Source organism: Simochromis diagramma, unplaced genomic scaffold (genome assembly GCF_900408965.1).
Source record: "Simochromis diagramma unplaced genomic scaffold, fSimDia1.1 OVJJ01000753.1, whole genome shotgun sequence".
NCBI lineage: Eukaryota > Metazoa > Chordata > Actinopteri > Cichliformes > Cichlidae > Simochromis > Simochromis diagramma.
The window spans coordinates 19,970,914-19,978,425 of record NW_024387523.1 but is presented as its reverse complement, the minus strand read 5'-3'; the positions used below and the strand labels follow the sequence as shown (position 1 = coordinate 19,978,425).

Genomic DNA, 7,512 nt, shown 5'->3' with positions numbered 1-7,512 from the left:
ACTGTTTGATGTATATATGTATCAATCTATCAATTGTTGTTGTAAGACTCAGATAATTATTTTTTTAAAAGTGAGACATTTTAAATGAGAATAAGAAAGTATTCCTTGTGCCCCCCTTTCCCTTTTAATTCCCTACATGGACCCTGGCAACACTTTGCTAGATCCGCCCCTGCACAGTTACCAGCTGTCAGCTACATAGAAAAGGATCCTGGGTTATTTGTCTCTCAGAAACAGTTCATAACTTCCCTTCAACTCATTCATGTTAACTAAAGGTAAACCTGTTCCTCCATCACAGCTCTGATGATTCAGTAAGGACATCTCCTGGTTTCATCTTCATGTTTCCCTCTCACCACATATTAGAATAGAATAGAATAGAATAGAATAGAATTCAACTTTATTGTCATTGCACATGCACAGGTACAGGGCAACGAAATGCAGTTTGCATCCATCCAGAAGTGCTTTAGTGATATAGATATATTACAATAAATATTAGCAATAATAGATATGTAAATAATTACAGAAATGGGTCTATTATGGAATGTTATAATGTACACGGTATGAAGTATGTTGTGAATATTCTATAACTATAAGTATGTACAGGCTGTAGTGAGTACAGGCTATGAACAGGATATAAATATGAAAAACTATACAGAATATGAAATAAATAACTTTACAGAATCTGAGATATACAGCTATACAGAAATGGGAACTGTGCAAGTTGTAAACAGTTGTAGGGTTAAAAATTATCGAATGTACAGAATGATTATTACAGAGCTATACAGTAGTGCAGTTAAGATAAGTGAGATATGTGGATAATTCTACAGAGGCTATATAAAGTGCTGGTGGTTGTGAGTGGTGGTTCAGTCCATGTTATTATTGTGTGTTTGAGGGTACAGTTGTCCATTGTGGGTGTGTGTATGTTCAGTCCATGTGTTAACGTGGGTCAGATGTCAGGAGGCAGAGTTCAGGAGTCTGACAGCTGTGGGGAAGAAGCTGTTCCGGTACCTGGTGGTCTTAGTCCGGAGGCTCCTGTAGCGCCTCCCAGAGGGCAGGAGGGTGAAGAGTCCATGTGATGGGTGACTGGGGTCTTTGATGATTTTCCCAGCCCTTTTCAGACACCGCTTCCTGTAGATGTCTTTTATGGCAGGAAGTGGTGCTCCGGCGATGCGCTGGGCAGTTTTCACGACCCTCTGCAACGCCTTCCGGTCCGAGGCAGAGCAGTTCCCGTACCAGACTGTTATACAGTTGGTCAGGATGCTCTCGATGGTGCAACGATAGAAGTTCACCAGGATGTCTGAGGACAGGTGGTTCTTCCTCAGAGTCCTCAAGAAGAAGAGGCGCTGGTGAGCCTTCTTGACCAGCTTGGAGCAGTTGGTCGTCCAGATGAGATCCTCGGAGATGTGGAATACCAGGAACTTGAAGCTGCTCACACGCTCCACAGCCGTCCCCTTAATGTGGATGGGTGGATGTGGGTCAGCATTCCTCCTGTAGTCCACGATGAGCTCCTTGGTCTTCTCGGTGTTAAGCAGCAGGTTGTTTGTGTCGCACCACTCAGCCAGACGATCCACCTCCTCCCTGTAGGCGGCCCTCATCGTTGTCACTGATGAGGCCAATCACCGTGGTGTCATCTGCAAACTTAATGATGGTGTTGGAACCATCAGCAGGTCTGCAGTCGTGGGTGAAGAGGGAGTAGAGGAAAGGGCTCATCACACAGCCTTGTGGTACACCGGTGTTCATCGTGATTGTAGATGAGCAGTGGTTATCCAGCCGGACATGTTGGGGGCGGTTGGTCAGGAAGTCCAGTAACCATTTGCAGATGAGGGAACTGATGCCCAGGTCTGTCAGTTTCCTGATGAGTTGTGAGGGGTGGATTGTATTGAATGCTGAACTGAAGTCTATAAACAGCATTCTGGCGTAGGTGTGTTGTTGTCCAGGTGTGAGAGGACAGAGTGCAGTGCGATGGAGACTGCATCCTCTGTGCTCCTGTTCTGGCAGTATGCGAATTGGTGGGGGTCCAGGGTGGGGGGGAGACAGGATTTGAAGTGTGCTAGGACCAGTCGCTCTAAGCACTTAGTGATGATGGGGGTGAGTGCTACTGGGCGGTAGTCATTGAGGCTAGATGGGTTGGAGTTTTGGGTATCGGGACGATATTCAAACCGATATCATGACCAGCAGGTTTTACAGCTGTGGCTCCAGCAAACATCAGCTGATACTAGAAATTAATATTAAATAAATTCTAACAACAGCTGATAAAGCTTAAAAGTGCTGCTGTTGTTTATCGCGACATCCGCTGGTTTCCTCTTTCTGGCGCAAAGTGGGTGATAAATAAACAAGAGACAAAAGCCGATCAGCTGATCATTGATCAGTTTCATGATTGAAGTAGAAACAGGAGAGGGGGGAGAGAATGAGAGGAGAACAGGCAGCTGACAGCGTAAAGACGCAGAAAAACTCCAGCTTTGTGTCTTTTTCCATTGTAGCTGAAGTCCGGGACAAACTGTTCCTTTTCACCTCAATAAGAAACGCGTAATATTTTCTCTGAATACGAGACGATTCCATTTTTTACGGGACGGTTGGCAACTCTAATAATTAACCTTATGAACAAAATAAAGTTCAACATCAGTAACATAGCACCCACCCAGCTGTAAACTCCGTCATGCTAGCTAGCACGCAGTACGAAAAAGTCAGCACAACGAAAATAAACTCCACCTAAACTTGGTTCATATCTGACCCAGAGAGACTGCAGGTCATAACTTCTTACCTGAAGTTCAGTTCACACTCGGACCAGCGGCCACCTCGGGTCTCTCCTCTTGCCTCCCTTTTCCTTCATCCACCTGCTGGCCTCCACCACTTGCTAATGTTATTGAATCTGTGGAAGCTCCGCGATAGCCACCACACGAAGTAACGAATAACGAGCCTATCTAAATCCCAGTAACGAGTAACGCGTTCCTGGTTTTGGCATAATAACTAGTTACCGTGCTCGTTACCACAATATAACGTAGTTACTGTAACGCGTTACTTATAACACGTTAGTCCCAACACTGTCCATGAGGGATGCATTTGACATATGTTTCACATATTATAGCCCAACAAGTTACTTATAGCAATTTAAATACGAGCAATCAGTTTTTGGCAGACAATCACTTTTTGGCACAACACCGGCTATTGCAGTTAATAATACAAAAGCTTCTTGCCATTTTTTTGTTTCTTTTTATCGCTGTGTAACTGAGTTCAATTGAAAGCCTGCATGCGCTAGTACCTCTTGCCACAAGTTCCCAGAATCCTTTGCGGTTTTACCCCTGAATGACGTCACATTTTTGGTGGGCCGGTCTCTAGTCAAAATGCCCAGGCCGATTTTTTTGTCCCAGTCCAGCCCTGGATATGATTCAATGCAGAGAGGTCTATTAACACATACTGAGTGAGAAAGGTGACTGGAAAGGAAAAACTCAATGCATCATGGGAATCCCCCGGCAGCCTACATCTATTGCAGCATAACTAAGGGAGGATTCAGGGTCACCTGGTCCAGCCCTAACTATATCCTTTAGCAAAAAGGAAAGTTTTAAGCCTAATCTTAAAAGTAGAGATAGTGTCTGTCTCCCGAATCCAAACTGGAAGCTGGTTCCACAGAAGAGGGGCCTGAAAGCTGAAGGCTCTCCCTCCCATTCTACTTTTAAATACTCTAGGAACAACAAGTAAGCCTGCAAAGCGAGAGCGAAGTGCTCTAATAGGGTGATATGGTACTACAAGGTCATTAAGATAAGATGGGGCCTGATTATTTAAGACCTTGTATGTGAGGAGCAGGATTTGGAATTCAATTCTGGATTTAACAGGAAGCCAATGAAGGGAAGCCAAAACAGGAGAAATATGTTCTCTCTTTCTAGTCCCTGTCAGGACTCTTGCTGCAGCATTTTGATTAGCTGAAGGCGTTTTCAGCTAGTTTTTAGGACATCCTGATAATAATGAATTACAGTAGTCCAGCCTGGAAGTAATAATGCATGAACTAGTTTTTTCAGCGTCACTCTGAGACAGGATATTTCTAACTTTAGAGATGTTGCGCAAATGGAAGAACGCAGTCTTACATATTTGTTAATATGTGCAGTGAAGGACATGTCCTGGTCAAAAATGACTCCAAGGTTCCTCACAGCGGTACTGGAGGCCAAGGTAATGCCATCCAGAGTAAGACTCTGGTGAGATAACATATTTCTAAGATTTTCAGGGCCGAGTACAATAACCTCAGTTTTATCTGAATTAAGAAGCAGAAAGTTAGCGGCCATCCAGGTCTTTATGTCCTTAAGACATTCCTGCAGTAAAATTATCACATGTCATATCTAGTTCTTTAGAAAATGAACAAGAGAAATTCTGCACTCAAATTTCCTTTTTACATGCAAAACAGAGATCTCAGTTTAAGGTTGAAGTCTGGCATTGAAAGGAAATCTTAGGAAAGCAAAGTAATGTCCAATTGGTGGAGCAGTTTCTTGTACTTAAAACACATATTTTTTCACATTTTGGCATTTTCACAAAAAGAAGATTTAAACAGGTAAACAGTGATGTATCATTAGCAGAATATGTGTTGAGATACCAATATTAGAAATCTGAGTATCTGTGCAAGCTCACGGGGCTGTTCTCTGGCTGGCAGCACCATGCCCTCCTGTGTTTTAAATGCACTTAGAACAAACACGCAGCAACACTACACATTGAGCAGGAGGATGGAGGTATGGGGGTCTTCACACCCCCCATTCTCTGCTGTCCATTGGGGCGGGGGGGCTGGGAGGAGGTGTGGCCATCCAATTGGGATCTGGGATGCGAGGCCTCCCTGCTGCTGCGGAGACCGGGGCGGTCTGCTTGCCTCCACCCCGGGGGAAATAGGGTAACATCTCCTGGGTCTAGGTGCCGTTTCCCCCTCTGGGGGCAAGGGTACCCTGTACCCAGGGTATAGAGTTTGTTTGGGGAGTGTGATTGTGTGTACAATGTCCATTGTGTCTATCTTTACGTTGGGTGACTGCTGAGTATTTGCATATGTGTGCATGAGGGTGGAATGCATTTGTGTCTGTGTGTGCCTGTTTTGTCTGTGTCTATATGTCAGGTCGGGTCTTAGACTCCACCTCTCTGGGAACGCCCAGGCCCTCCAAAGTATGGAGGCCTATCTCCCCTCACCACACTCCCTGCTGGTGGCTGATGCCCTCGGGTCGGTGCGTCTAGAGTTCTCGGTGTCCGGGCTGGGTGCTCAGGTATGTACCAGCTCACCCTGGTGGCTACTTGGCAGGGCCTGGCGCTTGTTGCTCGATTAGGCCTCTTCCGGGGCGTACGGTGTTACTGTCCATAGACATAAACTACACCTTTCTTGGCTGCTACCTCAAAGCACATTGTGCGCTGTCGGTCCTGCGTGCTGCACCACAACATTCAATATTTAGTTTTTACTGCTGTTTACACTTAGCTAGATTAATGGGATGGTGTTGTGTTTATTATGTTGCTCTCTTTTTTGCTTCTTTTCTCTTCTTTTTCTCTCAATAGGTGATCCAGGAGTTTTTTCCAGTCTCTCTTTCTCTTTTTAAGTGCCCTTTCCCACTGTCCCTCTTCCCCTCTGTTTTTTTTTCCTTCATCTTTCTTTCTCCCTTTCCTATCCCCAGTCATGTCTGTCCTGTAACAACTGAAAATAAAATAAAATAAAACATAACAACAAAGGTCGATCAAATGGACCAATACGGCAAGGCCGTGACGATCCACTTGGTAAAGTAAGTAAATCCATCGGGTATCCTTGTTGGCCTTCAGACAACAATTCTGACGGCTAAAGAACCAAATGGGACAGGCAAAAAAGGCTGCAGTATCAAAGACAGAGGTATGATCCAATTGCAGGGAGAGTTCCATGCACATAGTAACATATGTGATGCTATAAAACATCCGTCCATTCAATTTTTGCTGCTATCCTAACTAGATCCAACTAAGCACCAACTAGGTCCAAACCTCCCTCTCTCCAGTCACCTCTGTCTCTCCAGGGTGACCTGGGACTACCCTAACAATGGGAAATGCCCACTACACCGAACAGATATCATAGTCAGATGTCAGAACCAACTCAGGTGACTCCTTTCAATGTGGTGGAGTAGCAGCTCTAGTCTGAGAACCTCTCAAATGACTGAACTCTTCACCCTAAAGCATCTCTAAGGGAGAGGCCAGCCACTCTGTAGAGCCACTTGTATCCACACCCTCATTCTTTTGTTAACTACCAAGAGCTTGAGTATTGATAAGGTAAGGACATAGATTGACCAGTAAATTGATTAGTCAGCTTTTTCTTTACCAGAACAGTAAACAACAGTACAGTGTATTGATCTCCAGCCCCCTCACTCATGAACCATACCCCAACAAAACTGAACCCTTCCACTCGGTACAACTGCTTGTTCCTGACCTGAAGTGGACACAACACTCCTTTCCTTCTGATAATCATGGCTTCAGAATTGTAGATGCTAATTTTCATTCCCAGCACTTCACACTCAGGTGTGAGGCGCTTGAGTGCAAGCTGTAGTGCAACCTGATGACGCCAACAGAACCACATCATTCGTAAAAACAGAGAGGAGATTCTGAGGAAGCCTCCTGTCACTTGGCTCAGCCTAAAAATTCTGTCCATAAAAAATATGAAAAGAATCAGTGACGCAAGGCAGCCCTGTCAGAAACCAACATCCACTGGGAACGAGTCCAACTTAACCATACTCTTGTATAGGGACTAAATGCTTTATAACAACAAGCCACATACCCCATACTCCTAAAGCACAGTCTGCAGGATGCTCCAAAGCCTTTTCTAAGTCTACGAAAACATGTATAGACTGATTGGGCAAACTGGCACACACATTCAAATATCGTCAAGAAGATAAAGAGATTCCAGGATTTCACAACCAGGAAAACTGTTTTTTTCCTCTGACTCGACTCTCCTCACCAGTACCTTGGCATAGATCTTCTTAGGGAGACTGAGTTGGTATGGCGAGTAGCCTTCAGTAATAGTAATAAATCACACAGCAATAGTGCATTCATGTGTTGTAAAAGCTTGATAACATATTAAGTAATCCAAAGTATTCAGAATACGTTACTCTCATTGAGTAACGTAACGGAATACGTTACAAAATACATTTTAGGGCATGCATTCTGTAATCTGTAGTGGAATACATTTTAAAAGTAACCTTCCCAACACCGATCAAGGGCAAGTCCATAGTGAAACAGTGTCCAGCTCCTCTCAAGGAAACTGGTTCCAGGCACCAAACTATAAACAATATCTAATAGATATCCCTCAACCTCATGCACTATTCAGGCTCCTTCTCCACCAGAGAATCACATTCCATGTCCTCGTCCTTGCCACCAAAAACACATTGCACCCTAAGGTGGGCTGATTGGCCACTGGGAGGACAGCCTATATGCTCATGCATTCAATATTTACAACAATCTGATTTTTAGCGTAAATGCAAAGATTAATGGAAAAAAGACTACTGCAGGGTACACATTTTTATTGGAAAATATTACAAGTGAATTGCT

The 7,512-nt window shown here is 44.2% G+C and overlaps 1 long non-coding RNA gene across 1 annotated transcript in view; it reads right to left on the bottom strand.

Moving 5' to 3' along the window:
• LOC120727208 overlaps positions 1–374 on the bottom strand; it is a 15,627-nt gene extending 15,253 nt beyond the window's left edge. Inside the window, exon 1 of the long non-coding RNA XR_005694457.1 lies at positions 294–374. This is a non-coding gene — a long non-coding RNA (uncharacterized LOC120727208). The remainder of the gene's footprint in view (positions 1–293) is intronic.
• Positions 375–7,512: the final 7,138 nt, after the last annotated feature.